At 41.8% G+C, this 21,317-nt stretch overlaps 1 protein-coding gene across 22 annotated transcripts in view; it reads left to right on the plus strand.

Moving 5' to 3' along the window:
- ptprdb (protein tyrosine phosphatase receptor type Db) overlaps positions 1-21,317 on the plus strand; it is a 151,207-nt gene that overhangs the window by 54,009 nt on the left and 75,881 nt on the right. The window contains exon 1 of one of the 22 annotated variants that reach the window (XM_005747029.1): positions 8,404-8,708. The exons of 20 other annotated variants lie outside the window; for them this stretch is intronic. The gene's annotated coding sequence lies outside the window, so the exon portion shown is untranslated. Of the gene's footprint in view, positions 1-8,403; positions 8,709-8,909; positions 8,955-21,317 lie in introns of those variants that run through there. One more of the 22 variants, XM_005747030.1, reaches the window with a different exon arrangement.

Genomic DNA, 21,317 nt, shown 5'->3' on the forward strand with positions numbered 1-21,317 from the left:
CAGCACAGACACACACACACAGGCAGACACACAGGCAGTGGATTAGGATGGGGATTATCAAAGCATAGCTGTAAAACAGGCAGAGACAGATCAGTGTCATACTTCATAAGCACTCGCACACACACATTGAGTGTGTATTAAGAGTGTACAGTAAGATGGATTTATTTTGAGGTGGATGGTATGATGACTTTGGTTCACGCATCATGACTGAGCACCATTCAAGCTTAAATAGGAGGACAGTTCGGTTTAACAGTAGAGAAGCTTTAGCAATCAATTATGGAGCTATAGAGCTCGAATGGAAGGAACATAAAGCTGCAGATATTTCCTGTCTGGGTCTTGAAGCATTTTACAATGTGTGTTTTTACTTTCTACTAAATGACCAAAGTGAAAAATTACAGTGAAGCACACATTTGAGAGCTTTATATGTTTCTATTACATCCATAAAAAGAAAAAGATAAAACCTCAGATGATGAGCTGTGATGCAGCTAAAGTCTGACAAAAAGTCAATGAATGCCAAGCAGATAATATTTGACCCTCTGGGTAGAAAGGATCATGGTTACCTTTAAACTGGAATGTCAAAACGAGATATGTCTTCTTCAAGTCCCTAATCACTACCTTTATAGCTGTACAGGCTATTACGATTGTCATCTAATTAGTCACTTTGTTAATTCTTAGTAGAAAAAAATCTTTTCCCTATATCTAAAGACATAAATGCTTTCTGTGTCACTGTGGTCTGATTAACATCTATAACAGCTAGACATACAATCATTGTAATTTTCATGGTTGATTTTGATTTTTCTGAGAGCCTGACCTGCTTTTCTTCCAAAGAACTATAACTGCCATAATGTACAAACAAAAATGAAATTTTCTCCTCTTACTAAATAACAGAAAGCAAAGTTCTCTGCTTCTCGAAAGAGGTACAGATAAAAGAGCTGCTGTACTTTTATCTGATGATTTTACCTTACTAAACAAAAGCAGGTGCAGCCGATTTATGCAACAAAACAAGCCTCAGTTACTTACATAATTTTAGAGTACGTTTTATACTTCACCAGATAACAGGACATCAACCTTTTTCTCTTGTCTCCATAATTTTGCTTATATCTGCTTTTGTCCTTTCACTGCTGATACCCAGGCTCATGATGAAGCTGTTGACTTTAGCTTTAGCGTCTTCAAACAAGGCATGTTGAGCTGGGTGATGGTGATGTTCACCTACAGTTTACTAAAGCTAAATGTGTGACTTGCTCACTAACAGGGAAAACTTTGCTAATAGCCAATGGCTGCATTCAAACCACATGACAGCATATTGGGACTGTTTGCCTGCGCCACTGTGCGTGTATTGCATATGCATAAAACAGACTGGCACATTATTGGATATAGGTGAGAGCGACCACGGTCTGAGCTTAGTTCACTGAAAATGTGTTCAATTCTGGTCTTCAGCAGGCTGATTGCTGCATCTTTAATGGTGGCTGGTGGACTTTGTAACCAATCTTGACCTAAGTTGTCATGCTGAGCGTGGAAGACATAGACACAAACTCACATTATCAGAAAATGAGAGCTCTCAACCACTCACCTTGTTAGTTTGTAACAGTCTCTGATTCTGTGCACTGCTGTGAATCAGAGTGCATTTATACTTTGTGCTGTTTCTGATGAATTTCAAAGTAAATGGTAAATGGGCTGCATTTATCTTTTCTAGTCTTATCGACTACTGAAAGTGCTTTTCACTTTAAGCCACATTCAACAAATACCACACACTTTCATACAGCGCTTTATTGAATACATACAAAGCTTTGTCACACACAGTGACATATCAAGGGCAGTTTTGGGGTTCAGGATCTTGCCCAAGGGCACTTTGATATGGTGATTGAAGCATAGAGCTTCCAGTTAGGCAGGTCTGTACTCATCCTAATATTGCGATGGTACCTTCTGTCCGCACTAGTCAGAGCTCAGTCACACACTTCATATATGATGAAGCACCAGTCATATGCTGACTGAGAGCCTCAATCTGCGGCCATCTAAACTTTAGCCCTGCCGCATCAGGCATGTCGGTCACCAGACATCTGTCATCAGCATGCAGCTCAGCGGAGGTCTGTGGCTCCTCCGTGATCCCATCTTCTCTACTACTGTCAAATATAATAATCAATCTCTTCTTTGCTTCCTTTTATATTCACTCTGCATATTTCTGCCTGGTCTACTCAAACTCTCCCCTCTTACCCTCCTCCTCTTTCTCCTCCTCCACATTTCTCCTCTCTTCTTTCAGCATGCTGAAATATATAACTAGCAATTTGCCAATCTCTCCCCCTATGACACACATGCACGCTCGCGCAGACGCTCATGCACACACAGACACATGCAGAGTTATCCAGACCGCAAGAGCTTCTGTGGTGTATAATGACAGATAATTGGCTATTGTGGGTTTGCCCTCGGCAGCAGGAACCAATCACAGTGACAGCCACTTCTCTGTGACCCGTGCATGCGCGCGTGAGCGTGTGCGTTCACGCAAGTGTGAGTCTCTGTGTGTGTGAAGTACTGATAGTATTTTATTTTGCTGTCTGCTTTTGTTGCTCCGTGCATAGAAGTAATTGCTTGTCGAGTGTGTACAGCAAGTAACTGACAGCTCTCTTTATAGTTCACAGTAATGCATTTATGTAAACATAAATAAGCTGTTCGGCGGCAGCAGTTTGTGTGACAGTGTGAGTGTGTGTGTGCGGGAGCGCGATTGTGTGAGTGTGAATATGCAGGTACAGCCTCCTTATATAGCACAAATTTCTTTTGCTCCTCGTTTTACATTTTCAGGGTTTATACACCCAACTTGAGAATCTACAGCCTAACACAGTGCAGCCTTGCCAACAACCATCAGTACTGTGATCATTTGCCACGCATTTTGAGTCAGCATCCATGGGTAATGGTCTGTCTGCTTGACATTTCTATAGAACCTGTTGAATCCAGCTGTTCCTAACAGTAGAATAATGATTTTCTTTCTTCTTTTTCTTTTTTTTTTGGGGGGGGGGGGTGAAAAACAATTCTGATGTGTTTCACGCTGGAATGAATTGTCACCACATCAACAGCAACACTTTTAGCTCCTTCAGTGGTGCTGATGAAGGATATCTTGCTCTTTTTCCTTTTTTCGTGATTCGCTCATCTATTCCTCAAACCTGCTTTCTGTCTCTCTTTCTCTACCACTTCCTCTTCTCTTGCTGTCTCTTCACTCTTTTATCTCTCTCCCTGTTTGCACCGATTCTCATTTCCGCTCATTCAATAGTGGGAAGTGCTGATCCAACCCATGCACACAGACTAAATGAGATCCTGTGTGCGTGTGCGCGTGCAACGTGTGCATGTAGCTCTGTGAGCATGATTGTTTCTGTATTGCTAATACACTGTACCATAAAAATGTGAGCATTTGTGTGCGCGTGTGGGGGAGGAGTTGTGTACTTCATCATGCCAGCCAGTTCAATATTCCCAAATGCAATTTCCTCAATGTGAAAAGCTCAGGCTGGGTGTTCATCATTCTATACTCCCTTCTTAGTGTTCAATAAAAGCTTCTTTAGAACTGCCAGGCTGCTCGCTCTGTGGCTCTTCCTATTTTGTCACGCCTTCATTTTCAGTCTTTCTCACCGTGCACAGTCAAGCACATGTGCACGCACGCACACTTTGAAGTGTCATACCTTTGTGGCCTTTGTTAAACAGATCTGTCTCAGGTGCACGGTTACAATGTGTATCATAGCATGTTGCCTGAATGCTTCTTTGTAATTCTGCTCAACATTCTGAGCCTGTAACATGTCATTGAGACCACCTAAGCTCATCTGCAATGTGTTTGCAAAAATCAATTCTAGTTATGGAGGTTTTAACATTTATATATAAATGAAAACACATTTCAGAAATCGATCAATTCCCGTTGCGAAAGCTCTGAAATACCTTTTCCAGCAGCTATTTCAGAGGGAATAGACATCGTCAGAGCTAAATCAACATGTTTACAGTAGTGAAAAAGAAAAAATACTCAATCCCTTTAAGACTGATAACAAAGAATTCATAAAAGAAAATGGTAGGTGTAGAGTGAATTGGACAATACAAATGTGTTGTTATCCTTGTTCATCCTTTTAGTGTGATTCCGATATATGACTGCAGAAAAGAATATAGCTTTCATACACTACAATAAACAAGTCAACAGCATTTCCCCTGACATCCCCTGACTGTTTATGCCTGCCTTATTAGTTGCATTAGTGTCTCCCGCTATGAAATTATAGTCGTAATTGTCCAGGTGCAACTAGAGAAGGTGCCATCTCCAATACCAGCCAAAGTCGCTAACGGTTAGCAACTGCAGCCTCTAATGTCTGTGCAGAAAACAAATGACGGGAGCACTAGCAAATGTCAAGTTGGTGCCTAAAGGAAGGAAGAGATAATGATGTGTTATGCAGTCATAGATGTGCAAATTATACAAAACAAATTTTTCACGTGCACTAAGAGAAAGATGCCCGTGCGTGTCATTGACTTGTCAGTGTTTAGCTTCTGTTCCATCTGGCAATCCCACCGTACTAAAAATGACCTAAAACACGCAGCTGGAGTCATAAAAACACAATCTTAAGCTACAAGGACTGGGATTCCTGCAACAGATAATAAATATCCTGAGCACAGAGCTCTGATCTCAACATCACAGAGTGAATCTGGGAGTACAGAAAGAGACAGGAGCGACCAAGAATCCACTACACAAGTGGAAGGCTTTCCTTGAGCAAGTTCAAGCCTGAACCTTGTAACATTTTCCTGTGTTTAGTGAACCTCCATGAAATTAAAGAAATAATCAATTAAATATAAATTTGCATATATCATCAGGCATTTTCTTGCAGATCACTCCTTTAAAATGTATCAAGCAATTTTGAAAAATTGAAAAAATCAACCTGATGATGTAAAAGTGTCAAAATCTCAATTTTTGAAAACTATTCTTCTCAGTATCTAGAGTCGTCCAGTTTGTATAGCATGTACACGCTGTACAGTGTGTGTGTGTGTGTGTGTGTGTGTGTGTGTGTGTGTGTGTGTGTGTATGTGGGAGTCAAGTGTGTTGGGAGGGGGACATTAATCATTAAGATCATTAAGGTTAAAGAATGTGTGAGTGTGTGTCTGTGCGAGTAGTGCAAGTGGGTGGTACTGTGACTCTCTGTGATGCTGAGATTGGAGGCAATTATTCGAAATGTCATGGCTTTAATGGGCTTCTGCTCTGTTCCCCTCTCATAAGTCATGACTTGAACTCTCAAAGTGATGAAACAAGAGCCCGTATGCTGCGACGCTGTGTGTTTATTAAATGCTTTTTTGTTTAGCATACTCTATCGTTCCTTTGTAGCCTCCTTTTACCTTCATTTATGTGGTTTTCTTTCTCTCGCAGGCTGTGTTCTGGCAAACCTTTTCAACCCGTCAAGCGTGCGTGTCAGCAACAGAATTAATGATGACTCCTTTCTAAATATAATTAATGAAATAATAATTTATGTTATCTTTTAGAAGATGAAAGCACCACATGCCGCAGGTGGCGTGATGCAATCGACTGCTTTAGATTGATACTTTTTCTCATTTTGCCTCTTTAGCTTGGACTTGAAACGAAGTAGTCAAGGAATTATTAAAGTGTGGAGCACATTGTTGTTTTGACCAGTCCTAAAGCTCCTGTTATCTTTCTGATAGGTTTTTTTTTGTTGTTGTTATTTTTACAGCCTAATTACGCCCACTTGCACTTGCTATTCTTTGTACAGCTTATTGAGATTTCTCATTAAGCTGCTACCAAATGCAAATTACACAATAATAATGAACTCGAGACCTTTATCGGCTTAATTTGTCATGAAGTAATGAGGCAGCAGGCCGCACCTGACCATGAGACTTTTTGTCAGTGAACTTATTATTAATAAGCTTGTGAAAATGGAGGGATGATGTTAAAAGGACAACATGGCTTTAATTCTTGAATGGCAAAAGAAATATTTCTGTTAAACATCTTGAATTAAAGCTGAAAGTCTCACACTTCTTTTGAATTACTTTGTTTTAAATCCCATGGCGTCGCACAGAGTGAAACGTACAAAAATTGTGCTACCATCCCGATATTTATGGACCTCGCTACTATCTCTACACCACAGGAGTAAATCCATAAGTGAGCAGGACACTTTGTATTACAATCACTTATTTAAAAAAGAAAATTTGCCACCCTTACAGCCTAGAGTACAACCAGCTTTCCCAGAACTGTCGGGACTTTTCGTAAAACATATTGGAACAATTTGCACATCATTTAAGCCCCATATTTAATTGGAAATGGTACAGAGACAAGATATGAAATGTCGGAAACTAAACTATTATTGTTCTTATCCTCACTTTGAATTTTGTTCTTATTTGCATTTCACAGTCCCCAATTTTTGGAAAATGGGATTTTAATTTGTTCTATCTGCTTGTTAACAGTTTCGCAGAGAATATTATTGTTCCAGCTTTTGCCACAGTGGAGCACTGATATGTTCATAGGGGTTAATAAGTGCATTTAAACAGTACTCAAGTTCATGCATGGCTTTAAAGCTGATAAATAAATTGGCTCAAAGTGTGCACAGTGCCTGCGGGGAGCATGGGAACCACAGTGCATGTGTGTGTGTGTGTACACAATCTTGCGTTTTCACATACAGAAAGCATCCATGCATAAACACACACTGAACGTTGAGCGCACAAATCCATACATATTTATTAGAGGATCAGCTGACTATTTTATCAAGAGCTGTTTGTACTATGGACTTGATAGAGAGCGCGGGGTGAAATGAAGCAAAACAATAGCAACAATAGTTGCAAAGAATAGTATAGGAAACAAACTGACACATTAGCACATGTGTATTGTGCAAACGTGGTGCTGTGTCTTGAAGCTTATCAAAACAGAGCTCTGAATTCTATTTTAGCCAGTGACGCTATCTTGATGGCAAACCCCTTATCTCCTATGTGCTGAGTGGTTATCTTTTGAGTGTCCTTGCATGTGCCTGTGCATCATCATGCACGTATGGGCATTCACATCGTTCTCCCGTGTGCGTCTGCGAGAGAAACAGAGCTTTGCATCTGTGTGGGTGTGTGTCCGTGTATGTCCCAGCCCTGCCTGAGGTTGTGTTTTCTTTCACCCAGTGAGCTGAGGAGTTTCTGCAACAAAAGCACGTTTACGGCTCTCCATCTCATTTACATTGTGCTGATGGGAATCTGCTGAACGACTGATTGTGTTTGGTGTTCTAGGTCAGCACACACAGATAAGTCTGTGTGCATCTAAGTGTTTCCCTATGTGTGTGAGTGGCGCACGCGTGTCTTAAGGCCCGTCTCGCCGGCTGACTTTGCTGACTTTCTTTATCTTTGTCAGCCCTGACACTGTTAGCTTTTTACACGCCATCTATATTTATTTTCACACAAAACTTGCTCTGCAGCTCATCATAAAAATGAAATGTAGAAACACTGTAAGCCACACTGTGTTTAACCTCACACGCTGTTATAGGCCTATACGTAATTATTGATTTGATCTCCTTATTAGAGTGAATTGTTGAAGCTGCTCAGAACACGTTGTTGCCTGCGAGGATGACTTCTTTTATGACCATTCTGGCATATGAATAAACAGCAATGCATTAAATTAACACCAAACTAAATCACTAACATCCATACTGGCATAATCTTGTTAGAAGCATGTAATCGCTGTAAGCAGTTCCATCTGGTAAGATTTTGGATTTGATCTTGCACTCATCATACAGTTAACTAAGCTGTAGTCAGAGCAGTTCATCTGTTTGGCAAAATTAAGGTGAAAATGATTTTGTTTCTGCTATCACCCTGTTGGACTCCCTTTTCTGCGTCTGTATAATAGCACAATTTGACGACTGTTGGCCTAATACCATGAAATGTTCAGGCAATAGCCCGAGTTTATCTGGGAACTGCTCCTAGCTGCAGATAAGATCAACACCACTTGTCCACAGATAAATTGCTCCTGGGATTGCACCCCTCCCTCTAAAATTCTGCATTTTATCCCAGAGAGCCTTTTGACAAAAGAAGAAAAAAAATTAAATCTAAACATGAAGTTTTAATTTTCCCAAAATAATTGAGAAGACTGACATTGTCAGTGTTTGACCCCCCCCCCCCTCCACCCCCAGGCAGAGGAGATGATGGATGCCATATCTCTTCATTCTGTTGTGATATAACACGTAACGCACAAACTGCATTAAAAGTCAGCTCACTGCTTATTTCACTCCTGTCAATTTGATAAGACACCGAAACTGAATATGTGACTACTGCCGAGCTCCTTATCCACCAGCCCTTTCTCGCCACTCGTTTGCCTGGACGATCTCATCTCTTGCCGGGGGAGGGAGTGACGTTAACGGGAGTTGAAGCCTTTTGGCGATTCCAAATCGCTGTATGGAACTATGCAACGGACTCCCCAGAAATAGCGTCGCAAACATTATGAGCGGCGCCTGCGGCTTTAAATATGCCCCAACTTCACTCCAGCCACCACACCGGGGGACTTAAGCAGCTACCTTACCGAGTCACACACACCGGGTAGGAAATTATTGGAGCGAGAGAGAGAGAGAGAGAGAGAGAGAGAGCAGACGCACGGCGCTGGATTATTTGGGCAAAGCGGCTGCAGCCACGGTGGATGTTACACAGGGAGACGAGTGACGGAGAGCTTCAATCTATTCAGACTGTGAGTTTTTCCCAACGACGGCGCCTGGCAGGACGCTGATATGGTGAGCGCGCCTCTCGTCATTTTGCCCGTAGTTGCTTTTTCTTGTTGTTGTTTTTGTTGTGCACAGCCGAGCCTTAACTTCTTGTCATTAAGCGTTCCCTTTGCAAAGCGTCCATTCGCATCTTTCCGCTCGTGGTGTGTGCGCGTGTGGGTGCATGCGTGCGCGTCCGTCCTCCGGCGTTAAACACGTATGACCGGCGATATAATCAGACTATTTTGGCGGATCCGTCCTGTCCAGCATGAGCAGGTACTTGTTTTATGGGTGTTTCAGGTGCAAGCCCTGGCTTTGAATTCACACCATTTGGGAAATCATATTTCTGTTATATTTAGGACTTGGAGCTTGTCGTGGAGAGTCAATGAAGAGTTAGTGCTCATCTTAATTTGTCCTGATCAATTTTATTAATTGTGATCGGTTTATTAGAGCCTGTCCTTTTCTGTGGGAGGCTATTCTCTCGTTGTGTTATTCCTACTGGGGCTTTACAGGACAAGATGACTGTTGCCCATTGATCTTTGTGCTCTTTATTTTATGACACAGCCATATAAATATACACTTAATAGATTGTTAATCAGAATTGCATTTCTGTCTGTTTTGCTGCGAGATGACCACAGTTCTTTTCGCTTTAGAGCGGCCCATGAAATGAGGTTTTTAATGCTGATTAGAGATTAAGGAGGCTGTAAACCGCTTGGTTTCCACCGGGGTTGATGCTGCCTGGGGTTTGGTGCTCCCCCTCTAAACATGCTCAGAGGTATTTTCCCATGACTGGACCGATGCCACCGGCACAGAGGAGACTGGATGGACTGCTAATGGTGTAGACTCAAAGCAACAGGACTTGTTAATGGCTGTCAGTCACCTCAACCTGTATTGAGTTGGCTCCTTGCGAATTTATGCAAAATTGCGTGAACATTTTAGACTCTAGCAGGCTACAGTGGATTATAGAGGGCGAATTTCTGCCTGTGGATTTCACTGCCAGCCTGCATCCAGTCCATTGGACACATATAAGAGGTAATTCGAAACACAGCTGATCTTCGTGAAGCATGTCCAGGTTATCAAGTCTGCAATATGCTCTCACCTGTGAGAGATGTAATGACCGCATACAGTTTTGCTGCTATATTCCTGTATTTATGCCATAACTCAAAGACTCTAATGTGCTGTAATGTGCTGATGGCTGTGTGTTTTTGTGTATGCGTGTTTGACAGCAGTCAGCAGTCTTGCTCAAACACTGTCTATGGCAGCATTACAGACGTCACTAGCTTACAAATCAATCATGCAAGTACTTTTACAGCAATTAGGTTTGAGGATGTGAGAGAGAGATGTACATAGAGAAGGTAAGTAAGAGAGGTGCCTGCATGTGCTTGACAGATATATCACATATGCAGTTGTTTCTCTAACCCCACTATGCTTGAATCTACATTTAGCATGCTATGAAAAAAAAAACTACACTTACTTTTTTTTAAACTATTCATCCAAGTTATATTTAATTTAATGACCAGGTGTTCATCGCATTAATATTCTATGCAAAGAACTTGTGAAAGGTTTTTTTAACACATAAGTGTGAGCACTTCCTAATGTGTATCTTAAAACTGAAAGCTGAAACCAAATAATTCCCTTCCCGAAACACTGATGAACACTGTGATGCCTACGATTAGCTGCCTGTTTGATTTGAACTGTTAAAAAGAAAAGGAATACACACATACATGCATCACAAGACCTGCTTTCGCTGCTCTCTGCAGATACTTTTCGGGCACATTAAGCAGTGACTGCTACCGCTTTTACAACCACAGGCTGCTACTGACGGGTCAGAGGTGCCCTGTGACATGCCAGTCTGCAGATGAACAAGTTTACTCCAGCTGATCTTCTGCTGTTTTCCTGAGCTGTGTGTGATTGTGCGCACATGTGGGCACGCGTGCACGTGTACATGCGTGGCTCTGCAGCTGTTCCACCTTGCGGAGAGATTAAGTTTCACAAGATGTGATGGATGCCAGTGTCTGCAGAGCCAGGTGTGTGTGTGCATGTGTTTGTGTGTGTATCTTGCATGCTTGTCAGCACTTTTCTGTGTACACATATGCACTAAGCTGTGACATGATTGCCTATACATGCAGTAAATGTTGGGCCAGATTGGGTGACGTTAAGGTCAGGGAACTCATGAGTTGGGCTGGTAATTATAGTGGCTGTGCTATTGGTCCCCACACCCCAGCCTACACAGTTTAAACCAGGAAAACATGAGCGGGTCAACAGTGCCAGATTGCTGCCCGAGTCAAGCTGTTCTGCTGATAACAAAAGACAGAGTCAAGAAAAAAAAAGTTATACAGAGGAAGAAGACGACAGGCTGGCCTTATTATAAGGAAAAAAAGGTTCTTGTTAAAAATATCTGCCTAGATATTTCTTATATTTATTGCCTGGTGTGGTGGAAGAGTGAAAAAGTAAGCGTGCCTACAATTATATTCCCCTTCACTCATGATCTGTAAATGTTTTAGAAGAGGCTATTTTGAGAGACACGCTTGTGGTGAAAGGAAGCCGTAAGTCTAAAGGGATGAGCAGGAGGCACTCGCTTCAGCTACAGTTAGTCAGCATCCAGCTGTGCCGCTGCTTGCAACAGTGATAAGATGACGAGCCGAGAGGAGTGGAATAGGTGGACGAGCAGCTGAGACAAGTGGAAGAGGCACAGCGATGCTATTGATTTACTTTGCAGTTGGAGGGGACAGCTTCCAATCTATATCGGCTTTCCCTATCATCTGTCCATCGGTTCACCCCCCTGTCTCAGCCTTCCCTTCTTTTTCTATGTCTGATATCTAGATTGCCCCCTGCTTTCACTTTCCCACACTCCTCCCAGCATCTGAGGCTAATCGATACTCTACGTGTCATGTCTCTGTTTAATTGGTTTGTTCTCTGCTTGATCTGCTTGTTCATGTTACACCTAATTTTTGTCTTTTCATCGCCCCTTTTCTTTTCCATGCTCACTCATCCTTCACTTTGCCTCGTTATTTTTGTGTTTATCCGTCCATCACGCAATCACACCCACATACAGGCTGTGAATTGTTAATTAATAGCGAAGATGTCTTCACCTGTGGAGATGAGCATATGGCAAGGTATTAAAAATTTAACTTAAGACTTTCCTAGCTTCATCTGTTCTCCACTCAGGTGGGCGTGTTCTTCATGTCTCTTCTTTTCGTGCTTCTGTATTACTGAAAAACAAAACTGTTTGGTTGTATCCTGTTTTTACTTGGATTTTTTTTTTAAAATCAAAGCAAGCAAAGATTTTTTTTCTGCTCATGGACATTTTTAGCAGTGCTCTGCTTATTATTCCATAATAGAGAAGCACTGGCATCAGATTTCCATATTTATTACATGGATTGTGTATTCCCTATGTGTGTGTGTCTGTGAGCGAGAGAGAGAGGGATGCTGAGTATCTGTGTTGGATTTTCCAGGAGGAAAGGGGTATGAGATATGGAGTGCATGGAATAAAGAAAAATAAAGGAGAGATTCAGAGTGTGTGAAAGAGACTGAAAGAGATTGTGTTTGGGGTTGTCCCTTTACAGATCCCCTTCATGTACCAATCCCAGGGAGGCAGGGAGACACCCTGAAGGAGCCAGGCACAACCACAACAATTCTGTTTTCCAACCACACTTGCACACACAAAATCACATGAGCGCACAATCCGAGCCAAACGGCCACAGTCAAGACTTACGTGTTTCTTACGCACTCTTTTCAGGTTCACATTTATTTTTTCTGTCTTCTTTTCCCTGCCCTCTACTTCACTTATTGTCTCCTGTGTGTGTGTGTGTGTGTGTGTGTGTGTGTGTGTGTGTGTGTGTGTGTGTGTGTGTTGTGCTCTTTCTTCCTCATCTTCTATCCCTGTGGTGCGCATGATGGTTTAACATAGCAAACTGGTGCCAGACCACAAAGCTTTATTCTCTCTTTACAGTTCTTTCTCTTTTTTGGCTCTCTCTTTATCTGTCTCTCCCCTCCTTTTCTTCCCTCCCCTGCTTACTACTGTACAGTTTAATCTGCAGTGGGGGCTTAGTGGCACGGCTGCAGGACTTCCACATCACTTCGTTTTTTTGCTGCCAGAGAATCTACTTCTGTTTTTTCCCTATTGCCCTCTTTGCCTTAGGTCCTCTAAAGCTATGAATTTATTTAATCATTTATTCATTTTTAGATTTCCTCAGAAATTGTCTTCACAGCAGTGCTTGAGTGACACGCATTTGCATTAGAACATTATTCTATCTTTAGCCACTATTCAGCTGACACAGCGGTAAAACTCAGGTGATGTCTGTGAAATCACTGCTATGAGTTTTTGCATCACATATAGCTGCAAAGACAGGGCTTCCAACCACTGCTTGATCCACTTTTGAATATATAACTTTGACGACTGATTGTCATCTAAACATTTGTTCTTTCTTCCTTTATTTTTCTTTGGCAGTCATCCATTACCGCTGTGGTATTTTCCCAGAGATTACTTGTCAGTCAGACAGTGTTGGCACCTCTCTGTCTTGGAATTTATCCACTGATTGTAAATAAAAGATGGGCACGGCCCTGAAAAGTGAAGTCAGCGATGGATTGCCTTAAACATACATTCTTTCTAATGGCCAGCAGGAGGCGCCGCATCTGGCTGGAGCAAACTAAAAACGAAAGTAGGGTAAACTTGGGTGTGACTATCATTGGTACTCACATGTTACCAGCACATGAGGCTACAGTGTCATGTCATGTTTAAAAAAATGCTCAAGTCAAGATTTCAGGATGGCACAAACCAATTTGTGAGGTGACAGTGGCTATGTCTATTTTACATTTTCTGTAAGTTACACACTTTTTTCTCATTTTTTTCCCCTTGCAAGCAGATGTTTCCCATCATATGCTTTTAATGTCAACCCGATACACGTTACTGCTGTTTTATATAAATCAGAAATAGAGCTGCAAAGTCCACACTGGACACGAACGTCTCACAGATGACTATTCCATTCTACAGTGAGTAATTATCCAGGTCATTACAAATATGAAGGCGTAGTCTTTGCTCTGTCCTCTGGAGTCTGTTGTTCTAACCACAATGACAGGGTTTCAGTACTTTACCTACTTTCACAACCTCTCCATTGTCAAACAAAAGTCCAAACCGCAACTAGGAACCTAAAATTGGTTTCCACCAATCACCCACAGCTCATTAATTCTATTAGTCTCTCTTAGCTCCTAATTCTTCTGCCTGTCCAGGATTAGCCTTCATCGCTGCTTGTCTGTTGATTTATAATTAATAACTTTGATTGTCTTCATTGTTTGTTTTTGCCAATTGAATCAGAAGAGGTCTTTTGAGTTGAGCTTTTTCTTTTGTTCTCATGATCATTCTTCATCCTGTTGTCTTTCATTTTCTCTCGGCTTCTCTCTGGGGGGCTGAAAGTCCAACACAAATCCTATTTCTTGTTGTTCATGTTCAGGAATTACGTTCAGCCGTGCTATTTCCCTCAGACTCCCTAAGGCACCTGGGATTAAATGATGCGTGATATGTGATGTGTGGGTTTTCTGTGTGTAACAGCCACAGTAAGACTCACCTTTGGTGTTCTAAAAGACTCGGGGTTTGTAGACTGTGGATTCGTTGAGTGTGTGGGAGCATGTGTAAGTCTGGGCGTGTGTGTGTGTGTGTGTGTGTGTGTGTGCATGGGGATGGGGATGAATAATCTCTTTACATGCACCAAACATTTGAAATTACGTGGTATTTTTTGTCCTTAGAAGACCTTAGACACGAGGTAGCAAATGTTGCAGGCATGGCCTAAGATTTTGCCATATCAGATGGACTTAGTTCACAATAAGTGTTTCATTTATTTCAGAATGCATGTTTTATTATGCATATTATAGATAGTGACAATACCCATTTTTGATATTTGGATTAAAGAAACCAAGAAGCAGCCATATGTGTTTTTAATACGGGACTCTATGCTGAACGACTCGCTTTATGAGCCTGCCTCTAGTGGAGACCTGAGGAACTGCAGTTTTTTGCACTTCCAAGTCAGTTCTCAGCCTCAGAGGTTACGGCTTGGATTATCTGAATGACACAGCATATGTACAAGTCTTCAAAATGTAGTGTCTATTGGATAACATAAAGTTAGCCGTGTGATACCTTAAATATATATAATAGCTATAACACTAATATCAATATCAACATTAGGAGATGCTATCTCTAAATATATTCTAGATCAGGGGTTCTTAACCTTGTTGGAGGTACCGAACCCCACCAGTTTCATATGTGGAGTCACTGAACCCCTCTTTAGTGAAAAATAAAATATGATTTTTTTCAAATTCAAGACATTCATATGTTTTTTTCTGGTGCACAAAATGAGCCGTGCATGTCACGGCGGAGGCTCTGCCGAACCCCTGAGACCGACTCACCGAACCCCTAGGGTTCGATCGAACCCAGGTTAAGAACCACTGTTCTAGCTCAACACTGAACCAACAGAAGAGGTTTGCATACTGTGCTCATCATTCTTCTTATAAACATGTGCTATGAAATCATTGCCTTTCCTCTCTAATGTATCCCAAACCACCTACTCAGCAATCCCCAACTACTCCATTCCTGGATGCCCTTTAGACACAGGAAGTGCCTTAGCAGGTTTCTCAATATCTCGATATTAAATTAGACTGGTCATTTAATACATCCCTTGGTGTACAGATTGGCATCATTTTCCCTGTGCATACTCTGAATCTCTCGGCCAAAGCAAAGAGACACCTAACCTACTGCGGCCTTTCATAAAAAGCTCCTGTAATAGGTTTATTGAAAATAACAAGGTTGTCTTCTAGAGTTACAGACGGGGCTCTGCCGCTGTCTCGGCTCGAACATCAATAAACTGTGGAGCGTTTTTTTTTTTTCAATGGAGTGATTTATTTTTTTTTTAGGCGCGTTTCGACTGCTTACCAAGGTATCCAGCCTAATGCTGAGAAATGTGAGCGTCCTGAGATTGTTCATAAAAGGGCACGAAACAACCCATAGAACAAAGCACAAAGTTGAATGGGGAAGCAGTTTTATTCAGAGTTTTTCTTAATCATTTGTGTATAAGAAGCTATGAAACATACCTCTCTACATAAAAACCATCTATTTGTGTTGATACTCAAACTCTCAAAGCATTGGATAAGATAATTTATATATATCTACAAGCAGCTGCTGATCATCACATAGGTTAATTGCACAACTGGTCTTCAGTTGTTTCAGCAGTGTGGTTTTTTTAAAGCAACACAGGGACACTTGAGTCGGGTTCAGAAATCAGTCACGTCACAGATTGATCCCCTTCCTCCTGCACAGCTCTGTCACCGCCTGAGCCTGAGACTGTCTGTGCTCCCCAGCGGGTGTGTGCATGTCCAAGTGTGTGCGAGTCTCTGTGTCGGCATCTGTGTTGCCTCCCTTTTCACAGAAAGGCAGACATAATAGGCCAGTGTAAAAACTATGGCACAAACACACACGCAAATATATATGTGTATGGAGTTAAAGGCACTAAAACGCGGGATTATAATATAATCTGACATTTCTTGGCTGATATGCTGATTCACCGATTAGAAACCAGTCTGCCATGCCAGGGGTGAGTGTGTGTGTGTGTGTGTGTGTGTAAAAACAGAGACATAATAACAGATAAAGTGTGTGCATGGGTATGCGGTGTTTGTAGGCATGCTTTTTTGGCTAGATGATATGAAAGAGAGCGATCATCCAAAAGACAATTGTAAAACTACATCCCTCTTTGATTAGAACTAGAAACCTCTGTATTGTCATCAACTCACTCGGGCAAAACGCACTCTGTCATTCTCACACATGCTCACATACAAGCGAGCGAGTTATGATAAGCTTGCTTACCCCAAATGGGCTTCCCCGCCCATGCGCACACAACTCCATCTGCACAAGCAGCATACATTAAGCTTGCTCAAATTGGCTGCCTAGCACAGACACACACTGCATCACAGAGATATTTTCTTTTCTTTTTTGTTTTGTTTTCCTGTTGTGACGTGTGCTCATTTTAAGCAGCCTAGCTATGCCGTTCTACTCTCCTCACAGACAATTTAGCTGCCTCTCTGCTGCCCTGGGTGGCAGCCAGTAAAATGGTGGTGCTCATTGTGGAAGGCTGCTGGCTGCTATTGATTTGGCCCAGCAGGTCTCTGTGGATGCACACTGTTGCCCTGCCGGCTAGGCCCAGGGAAGGGAACTCTAGTGTTTGTACGTGTGTGTGTGTGTGTGTCAGATATAAAGGGAGAAGGGATTTTCAAGTGTACATTGGTGCAGTTTGTGACGACAACTCTCCTAAATCCCATTCTGCAGCAAGGCTGCAGTAACTATATGGTCTGAACTGTTTAAATCCCTTTGGGAAACTATAGGAAAGTCCAAAGTGATCAATTAGCAGGAATATTTTTGATGTGATTTCTTGTGTTTACTCAGAGAACAGATTTACCCGAAAAGTGCTGCTTTCTGCAATATTTCACTGTCATCTCACCTCCCTTTTCCTCACTTTCTTCCACCACTTCAGCTCCTTATACAAGCTTTGAAAAACAAACAAAGGGAAGCTGGCTTCAGACTATAAATAATGCAGAGACAGAGATTGGGGTCAAATGCTTTGGATTCCACAACACATATCGCTGAATGGATGCTTATGCACATACGTGCGCACATTTCGCAGATCACATAAAGCATTGTGTTTTTCTTTGTTAAGGGCAAAATTTATTCCCCAGTGATCAGTCAGTGTAGTAATTAAGTGCACTTGCACAGTGTCACATATGTAGCAGAGCACTAGATGACCCTCTCGCACACAGTTACTGCTGTATAGGTGCAGAAGCTGTTGACTGCCGTGATGTCCCTCGATGGCAACGCGTGACAAACGAGTCTGTTCAGAACACATTTAGGTCTCGTTGCATCCTATCCCCCCTCCGCCCGTACCTCTCCTTTTCATAACTTCGACAAGGGCAACTCAGCCATCCTCTCCATCCACAGCTCCTATCCATCAGCACACTGCCATAATCTGCCGCTGCCCCGTGATGAATTACTTTTCACGTGCTGATGTATGAGCCTATCAGCCTTTGAGGAAATGACAGATTAGATCATTATGCCTCTTTATGATTATATGAGCGTTGTTGTTGTTGTTTTCTATACGTTGGTGTTTATCCAGTGCAAGTTTGCGTTGTGTTATATGAGATTCATTTTTTCACTGTAGACTTTTCAAGGAGGGTGAAAAGAAGGAGATGAGATGAGCTGGGTGTTTATGAAGGTGGACTGTAGTGGAAGAAGCCAGTGCACAAGAAACAGGATTTCTTCTAAAGAAAAGCCTTTCAAGGAAAACACCTTAAAGTCTTGCAGTCTATGCTCTGTGTGTGGACTCGAAATTTCACAACCAATCTAAGCAGTAGAGAAATTTGGTATCGGTGACTATTTCAAAGTGATTTCCCTCCAGCGCATTAGGCAGAAATCAGTGCAGAATGCTCGTTGTTCTAGAGGGAAGCTCTTCCTCTTTGAATCTTAAGGACAACATTGATTTTATATGGAAACAAAACATTCTGTAATAAACCTTGATTATGCTGTCGGTCCAATGCCAAGTAGTCTATATTTGGAAAACTTCTGTACCCTCAATTTGTGATTTGTAGTTCACATTTGAATAAGAAGAGTTAGTTGAGATTGAATGCATTGGATGTGTGTAGTTTATAACCACATTGTGAAAGGAGTAGGGATGGGTACCGGTTCTGACATAAACGGTAGTAACCAGACCGAAAAGCAGCGCACATTTCGGTGCTTTATTTCGGTGCTTTTTTTTCCGAGCTGTGATACACTTCTAGCCAATCATTTTACGTTTCCGAGGATAGTAGGCGGGGCCAGGTACGTACGTTCTGTTAGAGCAGAGCTACAGATTAAAAATGTCCAAGGCGAAGCGGTCAAAAGTCTGGCTGTACTTCACAGCAAAATATGCAAACTCCGCAGCCTGCAACAAGTGCTTTAAGCTGATACTGTGATACTGTCAAAGGAGGTAACACCAAGAATCCGATGAAACAGCTGGCGACGCATAGCGTTTTTTTAAAAGCCGAGAAATGCGCCGTATTTGATAGCTTGCTGCGAGACCTCACACCGTGCACGTCGGGTGGGTTGCCAGTTATCGGACCCGGAGCAACATCCCCCAAAACCCGAAGAATAGAGTCCTGGCCCCTAGCCCTGCCAGTGTAGCAGAAATGATGAGGATGATGATGGCAGCAGCCGTTCTTCTCTGCGTGAGTAGCTTCATGTTGTTCGTGTGTAATTTACGTTGAGTAGGCTAACCACGTTATTACATTAATGCATGTAAGGTGAACTAGCAAACATCATGATAGCTACATGCGGCTGTCCTCTTGTTTGATGGCAGATACTCCCTTCACCCTGGCCAAAAAGGCTAAAATGACCAAAGAAAAAGTGGGAAACAGTTAAACATGAGAGGGTTTAAGTTTGTGGTTTTTCCATTGTTTAAGCACTGCTTCCAGCCAAGAGTGATGCCATATATGCCACATAGCTGCAGAAAAGGCACACATTGTTATCTTTTTAAAAAAAAAAAACAGCTGAACATGAGAGGTTTTTGGACAAAGTTTATGTTCTCCATTCTTTAAGCACCGGTTCGAGCACCGTTTAAGCACCGGCACCGTTTCAAAAGTACCGATTTGGCACCGGTATCGGATAAAACCTAAACGATACCCATCCCTAGAAAGGAGCAATATGTGCTCAAGTATGTACTTCTACCTGCTTTGTGCTCATATGGAACCAAAGTGTACAAAATCTTTTAATAAGCAGTGCTGAAGGTTCTACAACATCTTCTGACTACAACTTTATATAACCGTCACATCAGACAGCTTGCTCCCTTAACTTATGGTACAACATTCAGCAGCATAAAATATTAAGATAAGATAAGATAAGATAACTCCTTATTGTCATTGCTCAGTCATACATAGTACAGTAGTACAATGAAATTGGAAAAACTGTCCTACGTCGGCACTACATATAACACAACACGACACGATATGACACATCACAACGCAACAAACAACACAACACAGTATATTAACTTAGTATAAAAAAGAAGAATAAGTGTATGTGTATTGCACACTGTTATTATTGCACATTAATTATTATTGCACCTTGTTATAAATATAAATATAATTGTTTTAAACATTGTTACCTCCCCCCTAAAAAAGTCCAGGGAGGTATCCAGTCAGGTCAGCTATTTACATTGATATTATACATATATGGGGTTTTCGTTCAGCTCTAGCCCTGAAAAACTAGTGCTAGCAATAAAAAAAAAAGCACTCAGTGTCAGATTATTGTGCTCTCAGATTCAGCACTTGAACAGCATTCCCCATGAGCCCTGTTTTAGGTAAACCAACCCTGCAATTAATTCATCGAGTGATGCGTGTCTCCAGCAATCACAAGCAAAGGTTTTGTTTTACAGTTTATATAGTAGAGAGTATGTACTGTACATGTTCACTCTGTGAGTGTTCGTTTCATTCAGCCAAATGCTTTCTCCCTGACCCCTGACTTCTGAATCCTCTCCAGTTGTATGTCACTCTGAGCATCAATGGCTCATAGAAACTAGGACATGCCTTGACAGACAGCAGGCTTTTCACATTCATCTTTCCCTAGCATGTTGAGGTGTTAGGGTCCATTTAACAAGCCTGAAGCTGCAAGATTGCAACATGCAAGATTTTCCATCGCTGCCTTCATCGTTATCACCAAACAACCAAGAATATTGCTGTGTTAATGCCTGTGAGAAAGCACTGCAGGTCACATATCTGTGCACCTGCAGTATTCTCTTCATGGTGCCTAGTCTCCTCTGCTGTAAGACAACCTCTGCACTGCTGTCACTAGCCATTATAAAGTGTACACCACCTTACAGGTCTTTTCTCCTCACAGGCCAACACTCACACACACATAAACACACAGAAGGAAGCACATGCATATATTCTCCACATTTTATACGTGCACAGCATCACACGCATCATAGATTCTTGCTCTTGTTTGTGCTCACATCTTGCAGTTTTTATCCACTCTCACATACAAGCAGTAGTATCTTATTCTTTTTTCGGCTGCTCCATTTAGGGGTCACTACAGCAGCTCATCTTCCTCCCTGTATTCTTATCCCCAGCATCCTCCTCTGTCACACCAACCCTCTGCATGTCCTTTTCTAATTTTGCCTCCAAAACAATTGTTAAAAGTATCTAAGTACATTTTTTCTAGTGTTGTATAGATGTGTGCACAGTTTTGAGGACCTTTACTTGAGTATTTTTGCTTATGCTACATCATACAGATTTTTTTCTAGTGATGCTGCTTGTTTTATGGGTGCATCATGGGTGCAGATTTCCTGCTTTGTGGAACAACACAGTCAGTCTGTATGTAAAAGGTGATGTTAATTAATACACTCAAGCACTTTATTACTGCTCACTATGACTCCCGTGATAAGCTAGTTTATCGCTAAAGGTGAAAACAACAGTAAACAGTTCACCTGTCTCTGAAGAAAGATAACAAAATCGAGCTAACAGCACCCTTAAGGCCCCTCCTTCTTCTTCCCCTCCATCCAGTCGTATTGCTAAGCTAACTGGCCGCTGGGTGTTACTTCATATTTAATGGTCAGATATGAGGGCGGTTTCAAT

Source organism: Pundamilia nyererei, unplaced genomic scaffold (genome assembly GCF_000239375.1).
Source record: "Pundamilia nyererei isolate P.nyererei 1_Seehausen unplaced genomic scaffold, PunNye1.0 scaffold00187, whole genome shotgun sequence".
In the NCBI taxonomy this organism is placed as follows: Eukaryota; Metazoa; Chordata; class Actinopteri; order Cichliformes; family Cichlidae; genus Pundamilia; species Pundamilia nyererei.